This window comes from Carettochelys insculpta, chromosome 19 (assembly GCF_033958435.1).
Source record: "Carettochelys insculpta isolate YL-2023 chromosome 19, ASM3395843v1, whole genome shotgun sequence".
Classification (NCBI taxonomy): Eukaryota; Metazoa; Chordata; order Testudines; family Carettochelyidae; genus Carettochelys; species Carettochelys insculpta.
Window position 1 is genome coordinate 17,899,744 of NC_134155.1, and position 18,479 is coordinate 17,918,222.

Below are 18,479 nucleotides of genomic sequence, written 5' to 3' on the forward strand. Positions count from 1 at the left end.
TCTAGACCTTTAATCATTTTTGTTGCTCTTCTCTGGACTTTTTCCAATTCCTCCACATCTTTCCTAAAATGTGGAGCCCAGAACAGGACACAGCACTCCAGCGGAGGCCTAATCAGTGCAGAGTACAGCAGAAGTATTACTTCTCATGTCTTGCTCACAAAACTCCTGTGAATGCACCCCAGAAACGTGTTTGCTTTTTTTGCAACAGCATCAGACTCTTGACTCATATTCAGCTTGTGGTCCACTATGACCCCTAGACTCCTTTCTGCAGTACTCCTTCCTAGGGACAAAACCTAGAAGGCAAGCCCCAGCCCTGTCCCTTCCACCTGAGATTGATCCCCTTCAACAACCTCCCCACACCACTCCATGGAGCAAACCCCTGCTCAGCCCCACTGCAATGCTTCCTGGCCACCTGGAGGGCTGGTGCTGCATGGCATGGCCCCAGGCTTCCAGAGAGAACAGGGAAGAGAGCTGTCACGCTGTGGCCCCACTCTTTTCAGGCAGTTGAGGAGTATAAGTGGTTTTGGGAAGGCAATGTCCTCTCAGGCCTACATTATCTGCCACCCATGATTCCCAGGGTTTTATCCAGGTTGATACACTTCATTTTCTCCTCCCATAACACTGCTTTAATCCTTCAGTTGATGGTCATTGACCCATAACTGAAATGAGAAGGACGGCAGTCTTAGAGTGTGGAGCACTGGGACTGGGAGTCAGGAGATCTGAATTTGTCTCTGTCACAGACTCTCTGTGTAACCTGGGACAAGCCATCTGTCCCAGTTTCACACCTATCATGCAGGGATAATACTTACCTAGGTCTGTTGTAGGGTTGATGCTGGTCTTCCGCTCCAGAACTACAGTGATGAGCACTATAGGCCATGTTTACACTAGGAAATAAAGTCATAGTATGAAGATCAACTTTTTACTGCTAGATTTTATAAAAGCAACAAAGGGTCGTGTGGCACTAACAGAAAAGTTAGTCTATAAGGTGCCACAGGACTCTTTGTTGCTGTTACAGATCCAGACTAACACGGCTCCCCCTCCGAGATTTTATAAAGTTCAGGATGATTGTCCACACGTGTTCAGAAAGTCAACATAGTGTGTCCCCATTACTTTTGCTAATTTCAACTCTGTCAGCAGTGCATTGTGGGTGCCTATCCCACAGTTCCTGCAGTCCCATTGCATTCTGGGTTTCTGTGCTAGTGTGTTATGGGGAAAAAATGCACCGCAAGTGGTTGTGGGGCGGTCTGATATCATCATCCCAGAGTGCATTTCCCTCACTCCCCCTTCCCATTGAAAATAAATTGCCAAAAGAATTTTAGTGCCCATTTTCCAAAGCCTGCCCCAGCACATGCCATTACAAAAGGCTAACATGACTCTGGAGGAGCTTAAAGCTGTTGTACAGTATGTTATGATCACTTCAAAAAGTGTTCTGCAGTATATTAGGAGACAAAGTAACCAAGAGAAGGAGGAAGAGGAGATTCCTAATTCAGAGCACAATGAAGGATTGGAGAGCAGGAATGCAGAGCTACTGGCTGCACTGCACACAGTGGAGCCCCAGTTCTGGAGCTGTGAAATCAACACACACTGGTGGGACTGCATCATTTTGCAGGTACAGGATGATCAGCAGTGACTGCAAAACTTCTGCATGCGCAAGGCCACTTCCATGGTACTTTGTGAATTGCTGTCTCCCACTCTGAAGTGCTATGACACTAAAATGAGACCCGCTTCAATTGGTCACAAGCAAGGGGCAGTTGCTTTCAGTGGGAAATCAATTTGGAGTGGGCAGATCTACAGTGGCAGCTGTTGTGATCCAGGTAGCCAAGGCAAACAGGGCCCATCTGCTGTGAAAGACCGTGACTCTAGGAAATGTGCAGGACATAGAGGATAGCCATGGGCAATAGATGGAGTACTCATCCCCATCCTGGCACTGGATCATCTGGCCTCAGAGTACATAAACAAAAAGGGGTACTTCTCCATGGCATTGCAGGAGTTGATGGATCACGGTTGTTTCACCTATATCTATGTGGGATGGTTGGGAAAGCTCATGCATGCATCTTCAGAAATTCTGGTCTGTTCAGAAAGCTCCAGAATGGGACTTTGTCCCCAGACCAAAAAATCACCACTGGAGCCATGGAGATGCCTATAGTGATACTGGGTGACCCTGCTTACTCTCCACTCCCTTGGCTCATGAAGCCATACACAGGTACCCTGGACCTCAGCAAGGAGCACTTCTACTACAGGCTGAGCAAATGCGTAATGGTGGTAGAGTGTGCCTTTGGCTGTGTTAAAGACAGATTTGGGTGCCCCCTATCTGTTTGAACCTCAGCGAAGCCAACATTCCCATCATGGTGGGGGCTTGCTCTGTGCTTCATAACCTTTGTGAGGCAAAGGGGGAAAAATTATGCCAGGCTGGAGAGCAGAGGCAGATGTCATGGTCGGTACTTATGAACAGCCAGACACAAGAGCAATCAGGAGAGTACAGATAGGTGCAGTACAAATCAGAGATCCTTTTAAAAACGGCTTTATGAATGAGTAGACAGCTACATGAATCTGCTGCTTTTAAGTGGTGCAACGCTGCCCCACTAATGATGTGTGCTGTCAGTAGCATGGAGGGTCAGGGAGCCAGAGATCCCACCAGCTGCATGGAAGGGTGGTGGCCTGAAGAACCTGCCAGCCACATGAGGGGTGGAGAGGGTGAGCCACAGAGTCTGCCAGCCACATGGTGTGGTAGTGCAGTTGTGGCAAATTAAAATGGACAGGCAGCAATGTGATAATGGAATGAACATTCATGAAACTCCCCGTGCTGCTTTTAGGTAGCAAAAAGAGATGTCAGCATCCTAAGAATAACAGAGAGTGAAAAAGAAAATATGGTCATACTCTGTGAGCACAGTGCTAGGAAATTTGCAAGAATGCTCTGTGGTGCCATGATGCGAGATTACTTACTGGTGGCTTGTCCTGGCAGCTGGAATAAGTCAGGCTTCCCCAAAAAACATTGTGAGAAAAATAAGAGTACCTGTCTGAGACCTTTATGGAGATTTCCAAACAGGATCAGAACTCCATCCCCAGAAACATTAACAAGCTGTTCTAGAGGCCTCAGTCGGCACATGCATGGCTATACCCCATACCAGCTACAACCTACTTTTAGCACTTTTACTTTTTAAAATATACTCACCAGAAGTACCCTCTGGAGCATCCTTTGCCTCCAGAGTGATGAAGAGGTTCTGGCTGTTTCAAGGATAACCTTCATTGGTCACCTGCTGACTGGCTTGCTTTTCTTCCTCTTCTTCATTTACCTCCATCTCCTCCTCTTTTGCTGCTCTCACAGGACACCCAAGCAGTCTCTCTTGAGGAGTCCAGGCAGTTTTGCGCAATCGTGGTTGGGTCACTTTCCAGAAGCGCCTCGAGCTGCTCCTAAAAAAATGGCATGTTTTGGGAGCTGACTCAGACAGCTCGTTGGCTTCTTTTACCTTCTTAGTGTGGGAAAAAAATCCCTTTTCTTCTAAATTGTACAGGTTTTTGGCCCCTCTACCTCCCTCCCACTCAACCCTGAAAACAAAACAAAACAAAATTGGCAACAGAAAACAATTTTTAAAAATTTCCTTCTTTGACAAAGAAAGCAAAATTTAATAGAAACAAAAATCAAGAAAATGAAGAAAAACTTGGTTTTCATCAAAAAATATTTCACAGGGAAAATAATTTACTAACTTCAACCAGATTTCTGATAGTTGGCCATTCTTTTAATCTAGCAAAAAAGGGCATAAAGAAATTCAACAGCCATAAGCAGACACCAGACAAATTCAGATTAAAAATAAGGGGCAAGCCCATCAACTGATTGGGGAGGGAAGAGGCATTTGCTTCAGGGTCCATTTTTTTAAAGCGCAGCAGATGACACTCCAGGCCCCTTCGAACTGCTCTGACAGCACTGCTCCGCCATGCCACACAGCTCTGAAGGGGCTTGGGGCGGGGGGGATCCATCACCATGGTCTGAGCAGCACTAAGGCCTGAATGCAGTAAGCCCTGCCCCTCCTGCCCTTAGCCATACCCTTTCTGGGTAGGAGAGCCCTTCCACCTTGCCCCAGGCCCCCAGTGGCTGTCAACCCGGCTGATAAGGGACAACATTTTAACAGTGAGGGTAATTAACCACTGAAGAACTTATCCAGGGACATGATGGATTATTCATCACTGGAAGATTTTAAATTGACACGGAATGTCTTCAAGCACTAGCACAAACAGAAGTTATGTGCTTGATGCAGAAATTACTGATGAGGTTTCTTGGCCTGTATTGTGCAGGATCATATCGGACTCTTGCACTCTGTGAAGTTTAGCTTGATGTCTGAGGTTATGTCTACACAAGTCTGGAAGATCGACCTGCTCAGGACCCATCTTCTGGAGTTCAATTTTGCGCGTCTGGTATGGATAGGCGAAATCAACTCTCAGGGGTTGCAGCCAACCCCTGTACTCCTTGCAAGATGTGAAGAATAAGGGATAATCTCTCCCATCAACCTTCCCCAGTATAGACAGCCCAGTTGGCGTGTCTGTGCTCAGCTGATTTTACCTACGCAGTTGGCATAGGTAAAATTGCATATTTGTGGTCTACTTTCTTAGCCTAGTGTAGACATAGCCTGAATGAAAGTGTGGCTTAAAGTAAACATTCAAGCCCAGGTTCTCAAAGGCACATTGGCATCTAATTGCCATTAAAATAGGAGTTAGGAATGAGGTGTATCACTTCTATTTTAACCCCCCCTGTGAACTTCTGAGGTGTTAATTTTATCTGAAGCTATAGATCTGGTTTTGCCCTTGCAGATTCTTACCTAGTCAGAGACTCTTCAGTGTATATGTGTGTGCTCACATATCCCAGATTGCTAGCAGGCTCATTATAGTAAACCAAATCTAACACTGACACTGAATAGTGTACTTGATGATAACAGCTAATTTTTAATTAAAAATTTCCCCTGGGGGGTTTTCTCACACACCCACAGATCAAGCACACATACCATGAGTTCATAAGTGCTAACCTAGTTCTCTGCCTTTACCCTCACAACAGTTTATTACATTGTCCAGGACTGCTGAGCCCACGTTAGTAAGATTTATATGCTGCCTGGGGATAATGATTTGAAGAGAAGAGATCAATGATATGCAAGTCAGTAGACGGAGCAGCGAGTTCAAATAGCCGCCTTGTTAGAAGGGATCAAATATCTTTCCTCCATAAACTAGAAATTATCATTACCCTTTGCCACCAGCATTTACCAACAGAATGGTCGATGCTGCTTAACATGCACCACGACAGCACCCACATAGGGTATTTAAGGATGTTCATGCTCTGAATACAGGCGTTGGACCTGACAGCACCTGCAGGATTCAAGCTATGCATGGGCTTCAACATCCATCTCACTAACCATCCTCCAGTGTTCCCTCCAATTTTTTCCATCCACAAGTGGAATAAATTTTGTTAGGAGCACCCAGGCATGTGTGGATGTGCACCACCAATAGAAACACATACTTGCAGCTGTGGACACTCTGCTAATCAGCTGGGCAGCATCTGACTCCCCCGTGGCCATCCGAGCACTCAACTTCCAGGAAACACTGCCAATGTCCTTGCAAACCACCCCAGCAGCAGCCAGTGCTATCAGGTTTTCCAGATGCTTCCCATAAGAGCAACCACCACCAGAAAAATGTGTAAGTGATACAACACAGCGGGGAGGAGAAAAAGAAATGGTGTGCTGGCACAGCCGTAGCAAGGTGTGTGAGGCATGGAGGGTCACTTCACATACCACAGGTACAAACTGCATGCTCATAAACAGGACGTGCTTTCTGGGCAGAGCCTGTGCTGTGGAGTTAGGGGCACATTGACTCTGACCTGAGTGACACTATGCGTATGCTCTGAGTTAACTGCATGCTTATATACCATGCTGGCTCAGGGCCGTACTACTCAGTGTAACCCCCTGAGGCACGTGTGCATGTTGCAGGTCCCCCTCGGCCTCTGATCCACAGAGAACAGGGAGGCTTTGGCCTTTTTGCTCAGGCAGTAGCATCTCATGCTTTTAACGGTGGAGGCCCAAACCGAATGCCCCGTGTGTTGGCCAACATGGCTTGTCAGGTTCAAGCCTACAGTTCTGGGGACTGAGCCTGCAGGCAGGCAGGACTTTTCCATGTATCAGTTCATCATGAGTGTGCAGGGGGACAGACAGAATTGCTGGGCTTCTGGGCAGAGAGGGAGGGCACGCTGTGCTCCCAAAAGGGGCGGGATCTCAGGCAGGAGGGGCATGGTTGGGGGAAGCCAGCTCTGAGTGCTGCATGTCACACCCTACCTCCCAGCTAACCCTTAGCACCTCCCAGACCCTGCCATACTGGGCTGTGGCAGTGATTTTAAAGGCTGGGGCTCCAGCTGACACGTTAACAGCAGCTGGGAGCCCCGGACCCTGTTGAATTGCTGAGCCCCAGGGCAGTTGCCTCCTTGGCCTCTCCCTGTCAGAGTTAATATAAAAACTATGAGTGAAGGGTGAGCCTTTTGAGACCAAGCTCTCAGCAGGAGGAGCTGCATGAGACCTCATCTCTCGTCAATAACTTAAGCAAGATAAGCAGTGGATCATGTCTTTCCTCATCTCAAACCATTACAAGAGCCTTTTCTTAAAATCACAGGTAACCTGTTCGTAACCTACATTGCATCCCCTCCCTACATGCACACGCACACACACACAAAGATTAGATCTGGAATAGATTTGCGTTTTTGATACCATTACTGAATTATTTTTGTTGCAACCTGGATGGAACTTGGAGTGGGGTAAAGACAGAGTATGGAGGAAGCACTGGGATGTAGTGTGTGTGTGTGTGTGTGTGTGTGTGTGTGCGCGCATGCACGTACATGGCTCAAATACTGTCTTGCCTTTGCAGCATCTCAGTAAATTGTTGTCTTATTAAAGAGCCAACCTAGTTGTAGAAACACAGATTCCTCTCATGTTAGTACCCAGCACATGGTACAAAAATCAACTTACTGTTTTTAAACTGTGGCGTGAAATAATCACAACTCAATTTCTACCTAAAGGATTTGGAGTTCAGCTTGGCTACAGCCACACAGCAAAATTATTTCAAGATACCAGCCATTCTTTTAAAATAACTTTGCAAGCATCTGCACTATGCACATGCTATTTCAAAATACATTTGAAATAGCAGGTGCCTTATTTCAAATTTGGAAGCCCACTTGCGGGAGGAATAATGCCTATTTCAAAATATATATCTATATCTATCTAAATCTATATCAATATAGGTATAGATATAGATAGTGATGTCCAATGGTACTATTTCAAAATAGACACTATGTGTCTGGATAGGCTATTTCAAAATAGCTGGGCGCTATTTCAAAATGACGTATCTGTGTTATTTGAAAATAAGCCATTTTAGAATAGCTATTCCAGAATGGATTATTTTGAAATGCCACTACTGTATAGATGTAGTCCTTCAGACTGAAACTCCCACAATTTCTTTCAATCCATTTTGAGGAACTGATGCCCTCAGTATTATTGTTGAAAACTTATTATTGTTCAAAACATTTGCAGCTCTGCAATATGTCCCTCTGTTGTTTTCCCTTTACATGTGTAGCATTTTCTGTTACTTTTCCAACATGATCTGTTGTTGACAATATCACTACCCCCTTCTTTCTTCCCACCCTTTTGCTGTCAGTGAATCAATTACATTTTCCTTACGCTGCCTACATTTGGTGTTTTACTGCTGATAGCATGTGGCGCCTTCATTTTAATTACTTCTGCTGTGCCTAGCAATCTATACACTGTTAATGTTCCAGGGACTGTTCACAATTAAAATAAGAAATAAATAATACATTAGGGGCTACAACCCAGTCAATCTCCATGTATTGTAATTCATGGAAGCTTTTTACATTCAGCTGTGGAAGTGGCTTGTAGCCCACATGGTAATAAGCAAACCCTGGACCACATTCAGCAAGAGAATAACAATGCAGAGAGCTTTTCTCTTTGTCAAATTTTGACAAACATTATTTTCTGTTTGTTTTTCTTTCTTAGCTTTTAAAAGAATTCATCAGTACACTTCATTTGCTGGTATTCAGAGGGTTTGGTTTAGCCACTGTCTCCAAAGACCGTAAGGCCCCACAGGCCAATTTTAACCCTGGGTTAATGAAGTTTGAGGGCACTGAATTACATAGAGAGACTAGAAAAACTCTCATTGTGTGTGTTTGCTTCAGTCATTTAAAAGAAAAGAAACAGGAGAGGGGGAATCAAATAGATATTGCAGAGTAAAATAGAAAATGTAGGAACATCCCATAGTTCTTAAAATGCCAGATAGTGGAATTTCATCAACAGGAACTCTAGCCAAATTCACTTTTGAAAATAAGTAACTTTCATGGAAGGTGCAAGATTTACAGTTCTGGTGGCCGAAATCCCTGTGTTTAGTCACTGGAGAGAAATCAACAGGACAAACTATAATGCCCGGTGGCTATGAATCAACCCTAGATGAGAGAAAACCACAACTGGGGACAAGAAGATAATGCATTCTCTATGCTCATTCTCTGCTGGGCCTGCTCAGAGGGTGAAAACCATGACAATGATTTCAATGACATATCTAGAACCTAACCACTAGGAGCTGGACTGAGACCACCAACTTACTGAACAAAGATCCCAAAACTCACTCATGGTACCCTCTTCCAAAGTAGAGAAATATCTAACATCATACCTGCCTCTTTTTCTAGCCATCTAATTAATCTCTGCCACAGACATTACAGTAGCATGTGAAATAATGATGACTGCCTCTTTAACTGGTCAATAAAAAACACCCAATACCTTGTATTATTTTGTCTGATTTATCATGTCTTGGAAACAGAGAACTTGGAATGATATGATAGATACAGTTTACTATATAGACATTATCGTATACTATACAATTTGCTTAAAGCACCAAAGTAGGATTTGACCCTAAAATTCTCCAAAGTCCATTGTCTGTCAAGATAGGAGGTTTTGGCCCTTGATCACTGCTCCTCTTGATCACCTGATCACTGGAACCTAAGCTAAACATCACTCATGGTTCTTCACCGCATAAAAATTGCAAGATATGGGGAGTGCTTGTGTAACCCACACGCCTACAGGTTGAACCTTTCTAATCCAGAATTCTCTCATCCAGCAGCATCCATAATCTGGCATGATTTTAGTCATGTGGATGATCAATTATCAAGAGCGTGGCCAAATTTTTCTGTGGTCCCATAAAGTTTGTTTCCAGCCACCGGTCCTGGCTCTCAGTGTTCTGTGCTGTTATTTAGTTCCAATTTACATCTTCTAGGAGCCCAGTAAGCAGTGGGGCTGCATCTACATTAGCAAGTTATTTTAGAAAATCCGGTCCTTTTTTGAAAGAACACATGGTGCATCTACACACAAAATGCACTATTTCAGTCCAAAATTGAAAGAACGCGTCTCTTCTTCCGGGAGTCCTCTTCCGCTCCCAGATCAGGAAGAACACCTTCTTTCTAAAGCTTCTTTTGGGAAAAAAAGTGTGTGTAGACAATTCCGCGGGCCCTTTTTTTGAAAGAGCAGTCCTCCTGGTGCCAGATTTTTCCATCTCTGGCCCATTCTTTCGAAAAGCGGGTGCTGTGTGGATGCTCTCTATCAAAATAGCGGTTCAGTCTTTCGATCTGCTTTTTTGTGTGTGAATGCGATCTTTTGAAAGAAGTTTTTTCAGAAGAGATTGTCCTGAAGAACTTCTTTCAAAAGATCACTGTAATGTAGACATAAACAGGAAGTGTTGCTAACGTAGTAGACAATATTGACCTCTTGTGGTCAGCTGCTGGTGTTACGCTTGCACCTGTGTTAGCCAATGTGTTATTTCATCTTCTACCCCCAAGTTGTATTTCCTCTGTGCTTCCTTGTTTCACAAGTTGCAGCAGAAAGGCACACAAGGTTGCACTCTTCAGTGCTCCAGTCGCTAGGTTTTGATCACAGCAAATTCAGGGCAAAGATTGGCTGCAGTGGCAAACAACATCAACCCAGTTGACACTAGCATCCACATGTGCTTTCCTCTGTAGAAATTCACAAAACAATTGCTTAATCCTTTCAGCCATGCTTTTGGTGTTTACATAAAAAGTACCTGCTTATTCCTATCCCCAGATCCTGGGAGCCAGAGAACAGGAGAATTAAACTGTTGTTGAATTCTGTCATTTTCAATGATTGCCGTAGAACATAACGGAGAATAGTTTTAATCAGGCTAAATGACCTCTGAATTTTCCAAGTGATACTGATGTCTTGTTTTAAAAAGAGAAATCTCTAGCTATTGCCTGCTGCCTGCCAAGCCAAGCCAAGCCAAGCAAAAGGGAACCATGTGTAATGGGGGAAGATGGAAAATGCTTTGCTTTTGCTGTCCTTAAATTTGTATTCTGCAGGTTGAGCTGAGGGTGATATCCTGCATCCATTGACTCCAAAAGGAAAGCTACTATTGGCATCAGCAACAGAGGGTTGGCAAGAATTCCAAACATCCTCATCCCACCACTGATTGAATGGGAACCAAGATAATTTTAGTTCCCCACAAAATTAGGACCATTTTGTGGTAGAACACAAGGATGTAAAACCTCCAAACACCTTTCCAAACACTCTTTGCATTTAGACATATTTGTGGACTTCAGTGGCCACTTAGGCCTCATATACCTCAAATCGCCTTGTCCTCCACAGCCCACAGAAAATAATGAGTTTGGCTTGGCGACCTGCAAATTTACAAATCAGGCTCTGTCACAGCAAGGTGAGGAGCATGGGCCAGAGCTAGGGATCCATCCTGGACAACTCCCTGCCAGCCACCCCCTTTCCTGAGTGGCATCAGCAAAATTCCCTGCTGATCACCACTGGTCAGGGATGATGATTTCTTGGGGTAGGAATGGATTTCAGAAGTCCCTTTCCATGGGATCCAGCCTGTTCTCCCCTACTGCACAGCAGACTTCACAGCAACAAAAGAAGAGCAGGACCAATGCCAACGAGTTGATGACTTTAATGTTAAAATGTGCTGAACAGTCACAGGCCAGAGCTGTGCTAAATGAACCAAACGTGCCTCTCCACGGTCATATGTTACGCCACATTTCAGCTACTTCCCTCCTGAAGAGCAAATGTGGCTATTTTTTAAAGAAGTCTTGCTGAGCTGCTGGTACTAGGGGCCAGGGATAAACACCTAACCCTCCTCTGGAACCCCCCACTCATGCATCTGACAAAGTGGGTCTTTGCCCACGAAAGCTTATGCTCCAAAATACCAGTTAGTCTGTAAGGTGCTACAGGACTTGTTGTTTTCATCCCAGAGGCTAACATCTTAGGAGATCAATCAAGAGTGTGGCGAACGTCTACCAAAGCAGCATTTACTAAACATAGAAAGCAAAATTCACGTATTGCACACAACGTCCAGCGTGGCTGAGATTTGCCAAACCATTTAATGTGAAATTCTCATCTCCATTCAAGACCCTTTCTGCCAAGTAAAAGGGTCAGAATCAGTTTTCCCTGTAAGATGGGTGCTTGGTTGGTCATCCAGGAAAGATTCAGGTTCACCCAGATGATTAGCAGAGTAACCACAGCCATCCAAAGTGGGTAGCACGCATTTCTATTGGTGGTGCTCAGCTACACTTGTCTTTGTACACATAACAAGATTTATTCCACCCATGGATGGAAAATATTAGATGGAGCTCTAGCCAGGATGTATAAAAGGGTCATAAAGCTCTGATTCCATCCAGGGGAGATTCCCCAGGCTGTATTCTGTGGACCATACGGTGGCCCTGATTTAGGGGTGTGCTGACCATGAGAGTGCAGAAAGGGTGTGTCAGGAGGTGATCTCTAGCACGTGGCACTGTAGAGGTTCTGCCTGTAGGTAACCCAGGAGTTCTGCTGTAATTTAGACAGGCACCGAAGGCTGGCTAAATAAAAAAGGGGGTCTGCTCAAAGCATATCAGAATTGGAAGGGCCCACAGTGAGGTTAATTACCTCTTCATTCCCGCCTCCCCCCCAACCCGGGCAGCATGTTCTGTGCTGCATCTGTAAGAGGCTCAGCCCAGAATCTCACCCTCAGTTTCACAGAATCACAGCAGGACCAAGCACCGTCTAGACCATCCCTGATAGATGTCTGTCTAACATTCTCTTAAATATCGCCAGTGATGAAGATTCCACAACCTCCCCAGGTACTTTATTCCAGTGTTTAAACACCCTGACAGCAGTTGGACCTAACTGCTCCAAGGGATATCACTGGCTGAGTACTGGGTCCTCCTCTTTTTTTTACAAAAAAGCACTCGTCATTAGTATTTTAAATCAGTTAGACCATCAGTGTGCCTACACTTATGAATGTGCATAAGTTTTGCAAGAGAAAAGCCCCAAAATCTTTTCCTATCTCCCTCCCAAAACTTATTCTCTAATCTCAGACAAAGCACTTCCCCGGAGCTCAGTTTTTGGAATAAAAATATGTTCTCATCTTTGCAAACCACTCTGAGAACACCAGGTTATTTTGTCCAGCAAGCATGTGGATGTATACATACAATTTACCAATTTGATCATTTCATAAAGAAATGAAAAATTTCCAGCTTTGGATATAGTTCCTGAAACTCAAGTGTTTATTTGCATTTTTCCTAATATAATGGTCATGTTTTAAAGTTACTTGACTACAACACAATGAAAAGTTGTGTTCTTCCTTGATGGCCAGTTAAGCTTTTGTGGCATGATGAGGCCAGGAAAGAAAACACAAGAGTCAAAACAGGGCAGATTTGGAGCAGATAGAGTGGGAGCAGCTGAGGAGCAGGCTGCCCTGAATCAATTAGGGCCAGCTGATCCCACTCAAGGCTACCTTTATAAACCCGTTCCCAGGCAGAGCAAGGAAGGAAGGTGATTTGAGGGAACAGCAGAGGAGGAGAAGAGCCTTAGCAACAAGGAGTGGAGCTACCCCCAGTCTGGAGGCCCTTGAGACTCAACTAGAGACTGAGAAGACCTGATCAGCTGGTGGAGCTGATCAAGAAAGGGGGCTTGCTGCTGCTATCTGGAGGAGATACTGGGGGGACTGTCTGGGGCAGTAGCCCAGGGAGAAGAACTGTGGAGTTAAGGGAGTCAGCCCTTGCCACTAGCAGCCACACAGGGTCCCTGGGCTGGCACCTGGAATGAGTGGATGGGAACTGGGTTCCCCTGCAGGATCACCCTCTGCCCAGCAAAAGTAATGGAGTGCCTATGGTGAGGCCAGTGAACTGAACAGAGAGCCTGGGGCCCAGGAACAAGACTGACCCTATCACACTTTATATAAACAGGAAAGTTTCTTCAGTCAAACCTAATGTGATAATTTAAACCAATTTTGATATACTAATTATAACTCACTGTAGACATTCTTTCTTAGCTATAAATAACCTTTGGGGTTGTTCAACTTGTATTCCTTAGAAAGAGATTTAAGCTACCCAAAGACCAACACCTCGTTGTGGAAGAGGAGTAGCCTATGGGAATTATAACAGTATAATTATAGCAGCATAACTTGTGAAACTTTCCTGTTTAGTAAAGCCCTTAGAGAATATCTTTTTTAATGCAGCTGCAATGCCATAAACAAGTTAAAGGCACAATTCATCATCTGCACCAATATAGAAGTGCAAAGGACAAGATACAATTCCATGCACATTGAAAGATACAAGAACTTTGCAAGTTAAAATACTTCCCCCATCAAAACAAACAAACCAACAAAAAAGAACATGTGGATATGTTTATCTGATCTACCAGCACCCATGTTTCAGTGTGCCGAACAGATAGGCAAGTTGTACAACACAACAGCTAAATCCTAGAGCAGGAGCTACCATGGAATTAAAACAACCCTGCTTGATCTGAGAAACTGAATGATTTGGCTAGCTGTTAAAAATTTCTTCTTTCAGACAGAGTGCAAGATTCATTGACTTGGTGGCTATGACCCAGAAAACCACCCCTTGCAGTGATTAATGTTTTCATGGCCCAATCAATGCAGATGCCTCAAAAGGTCCAGAAAGAAGGATGTTGTAATGACAATACTCATTTGTAAAAATTAGGCCTGCCAGGCACGTACAAACCTTTGTGTAAAGCTGGGGAGAAACAACCAAAAAGAAGGCCCCTGATTGTTGTAAGCAAAAGGAATGGAAGCAAAATAAGGCAGCAAAGGAATCAAAAGCTCTTGCGCTAGGCTCTGCTGCCTCTGGGTCATAGATGCTGGCAGTGTTTCCTGTAAGCTGAGCCCAGGAGAGATTCAGCTGCTGCCCAGCTGAGCAGCAGAGTGCCCACAGCCAGCACATCACATGTCTGGATACACAACAAAATTTATTCCACCCATGGATGGAGAAAACTAGTGGGAACATTGGCTGCTGGGTGAGGGCTAGCATTATGAGCTAGCTTTACATACAGGGTGAGGGCTGCATTATGAGCATGTGTTTAGGGATGACCCTATTTCCTGTCCCTGGATTGGGAGGTTGGATTTCAGCACCAGATCTCTTTTAAACACTGATACATGTGTGCATTCAAGAATGAGTTCAGTGCTCCTGGAAGATGGGCTTAGCACTGGTTTGAGTGAAGTGTGTGTTGAGTAGGAGTTGCCTGACTCCCAAGCCATGGGCCTTTTCCCTAGACCATCCAGCTTCTTAGATCTTGTTGACCAAACCTTTGAAAATTCCATTGCACCCTTCTTGTGGCTGTATATCAGTGTCTGATGCATACCTCTTGGTGCATTGTTGGTACTGGATTCGCTCTCCCTCCAGGGATCCTCTACAACACTCTGGAACCATAAAGCAGCTTTAAAGAGGTCTGCTGAATAACCCTCAGGCAGGAACTCTCCCCCAGGGCAGGGGTTCAAGGGGAAGTGGCTGGAGATAAAAGGGCCATGTATTGAGTAGGGTAAAGAAGTGCACTGCAGAGCAGCCCAATGGATGCTGCAATAAAACAAAGCAGCCTCTATAAAGTTGCTCTAAATTACCCTGGAGGACCATGCAAGCCTGGATAGTGGATACAATAGCTAGGGGAAGCAAAGCCTTCCCAAACTGCCAGGCCAGCCACACCCACACTCCATCCCTTCAGCCCCCATCCTTCATCAGTGTGTGCGCCCTGGGGAGTTGGCTAGGATTCAGTCCTACTAAGGCTGGAGGCTAGGGAGACTGGGGCTGGGACCCACCCTCCCACACCCTCTCTCTCCCCAGTACTCCACGTGGAAGGCTGGAGCTGTGCACTGCCTACTCCTCCCCATGCTCTTGGGCTGGGGGTGGGGGAAGCTGGGACCTTGCAGCACCCACTGGGGAAGAGGTGGCCTGCCCTATGGTGTGGTAGCGCTTGGTTCCTATGGAGCCTTGGGCAGAAGGGGCGGGAGGGGGGCTTGTCTCCCCCAGTCCTACGTTCACCCACCACCCGCAAATGCAAGGTCCTGCAACAACTTAAAATCTTAGACACACTGGTGAGACTGTAAAAGCAACATGAAGCTGGTATGATACCAACACACAGTCTGGTTCCAGCTCTGTGCTCAATTGTCATGGCTTAAACTGAAAGGGCCCATAATTGTCAGCATGTCCAGCTTGGTCTGATCTACACTGACTGACAGCAGAAGGCATATGGCAGTCAGATGAATTGTTAAATATGAAGCTGCTGCTACATCGATACAGGGACATCAATAATCAACATTGGTCCTGTTGCAATACAATTACACCTAACTGAGGGCCCTAGTTAAGAAATCCCAAGCCCAGGCCAGGAAATCCTAAACTAAACTACCTGCAGTCTAGACATTTTTTTTTTGCTAAAATTATCAAAACCTTGTGGCCCTTCTATAGGAGGGCAATGAAGTGAGATGCATGCACTAGCAGAGGGACTCGTAACAATAGAAATACATTGTTGCTTCCTCACTTGACCATTGTGGCTTCAAACTGTGCTGCTGAGTATTGTTCTGTACTGCTAGTTACAAATGTAGTAAAGGAGGGAACTGAGAATGGAGTTCAGATATTTTCCTTCTTTCCAGCAGTTCTATTTTAGTCCTGGGATTAATGTATATGTTGATATTGCTGGACAACTGTTTGCTAGAACACTTTGATTACTGAAGTTAGGACTGACCGATCTGGTAACTAGAGTGCTAGGCTGGGACTTGCGAAATCTGGCTTTAATGCCCTGCTTTGCTACACACTTCCTGTGTGGCCTCAGGCAAGTCACTTTGTGTCTCTGGCCCAGCTCCACAAAGGTGTTTAGGCTCCTGGATTTCAGTGGAAGTTAGGAGTCTAAATACCTTGGTGGAGCTGACCCACAGTTCCCCATCTGTACAGTGGGCATAGTGGCATGTCCCTGCCTTACAGGAACATTGTGAGGATAAATACATTGAAGTGTACAAGGTTCCTGGCACTGGGGGAATGCAGAGTAGCACCTGAGGTAGAAGTGAGATCTAGTGGGTGGGTCCTTAACTTCTGTTCTAAGCTCTGCTGCTGGCTTCCATCTCTTAGAGCACCAGTCTGTAAAAATCCACATTCGACCATACACTGACTATGAATGGGGTCCAGTAACCTCTTTCCTGCCCCATTAGTGTAACGGGTTTTATAACTCCTCCTGATTACTTAAAGGGATTGTCTGAGGTTTCACCTGTTAGAGCAAGGGTCAGCAACCTTTCAGAGGTGGTGTGCCCAAATTTAACCTCTCTGCACAGTCTGAGTACTGTTAATAATTCTTAAAGTCACTGATCATCCTACTTACAACAGCTCATAAACAAATTAAGAGGCAAAGCCGTACCATTTGGGTGGTGGTTGGTAGCATTAGCTGGTCTTTTGTTAATCCACAGGCAATCTGGCTTGGAGCAAGCTCCCAGCTGCATCGGGGAGGAGGGGCAGTGCTGAGCTCCTTCCTCATGTGTTGATGAAAATGAGCTCACATGCCACTCTGGGTACCTGTGCTGGGGGTTTGTAAAAATCAGTATTCTGAAATACACGATTTAATGAACAGGGTCCGGAAACCCCTTTCCTACCCAATGGGTGTAATGGGTTTTATAACACGTCCTGACTCCTTAAGGAATTGTCTGAGATTTAACCTGTTAGAGCCTCATCCTGGCCTCTATACAATGACAGGGCATTTGAGAAGTAAACTGGTACCTAGCTGGTGTGTCATGGGACAGACAATATGCATGTTGTGATTGGATCCCCGCTGAAGAGTGGCAGATGACACTGGCCCTGTGAAGGTGCTGGGCTGAGGTGTGGTGGAGTCAGGTGGGCCTGCCACTCTGCCCTGGAATGGCAGCACTCCCCCATCTGTGGGATGGAAGGCCTGTCCATCAACTGCTCCAATCTGCCTGAACTCCCCCACACACTGTTTGGGGGGGTACTCCAACTCCCCAGTGCTGGAGCTCCCCCTGGATTAATTCTTCCCTTATCCCCCACTTACCTAGCTGGCTGCAGAAGTGACTGTAGCAAAAACACATGGCTTCCCTCGGGGACTGACAACAGGTGAAAGCCACCTCCCACCCTCCCTTCCAGACACTAATGGGATCAGTTGCGCGATGTGAGGACTGCACCTGTGAGTGAAGGGTTTGGAGGCTGGGGCTGCATGCTTAAAATGGACAACAATGGCTGGGGACTGAATTAAAATGTTGGTAGCTGCAAAGGCTGACTAGAGAAAGAGCTTGCTCAGGTTTGTAGCCATGTATAATGAAATATATTCTGGAATGTGGCAGGTTTGCGGAGCCTACATTATTGTCTTAGCTCAGCTGTTGAACTCAGCTCTAAGGAGGGGAGCACAGCAGACAGAGGACCACAGAGCCAAGGCACATCCCTGGTCATCAACAGTCTCCTTCCACTGACTCAGCAGGAAGCTGCCTCTGGTCTTCCTTGGTGGGGATGTTACAGGAATCTGACATTAGCCACTGAGAATAAAGAGAGACATGGGGGAGTTTTCTAAAAGAAACCCCACTGATTCCACCCACTCCCAAAAGCACCTAACAACCATATCTGCCTAGCAGTCACAATGTCTTATTTTCATTAGAAAACCCACTCGGGAAAAATTACTTGATTCAGCTTTGCCATCTGCTAAAGCGCTTCCAACCCAGGGGGGAATGGTGTTTGCAAAAGTGAAAAAGTGCCTGAAGGCACTTAGTTATTAAACCTCAAGTGTTGTGTTTTGCTTAGTGAGCTGCAGCATTGATGTACCTAAGCTTTGTTTACTGGTCCGTTCAGTCACAAACAGCCTGAATAATGAAGATGGACATGCTTGGCTGCATAGATCAGATGACAGCAGTGGTGACTGCAAAGAATAAAAGGGAATAAAATAAGATAAGGGCTTGTTTAGTTTAGAAAAGAGAAGATTGAGGGGGGACATGATAGCAGTCTTCAGGTATCTAAAAGGGTGTCATAAGGCAGAGGGAGGGAACTTGTTCTTCCTTGCCTCTGAGGATAGAACAAGAGGCAATGGACTGAAACTGCAGCAGGGGAGGTTCAGGTTGGACATTAGGAAAAAGTTCCTAACTGTCAGGGTGATCAAACACTGGAACGAATTGCCAAGGGAGGT

The 18,479-nt window shown here is 45.4% G+C and overlaps 1 long non-coding RNA gene across 1 annotated transcript in view; it reads right to left on the reverse strand.

Annotated features, from left to right (window-relative positions):
- The window catches only part of LOC142023208 (uncharacterized), a 287,115-nt gene that overhangs the window by 74,979 nt on the left and 193,657 nt on the right, over positions 1-18,479 (reverse strand). Inside the window, exons 3-4 of the long non-coding RNA XR_012648164.1 lie at positions 3,173-3,411; positions 810-884 (exon numbers count right to left, since the gene is read on the reverse strand). This is a non-coding gene — a long non-coding RNA (uncharacterized LOC142023208). The remainder of the gene's footprint in view (positions 1-809; positions 885-3,172; positions 3,412-18,479) is intronic.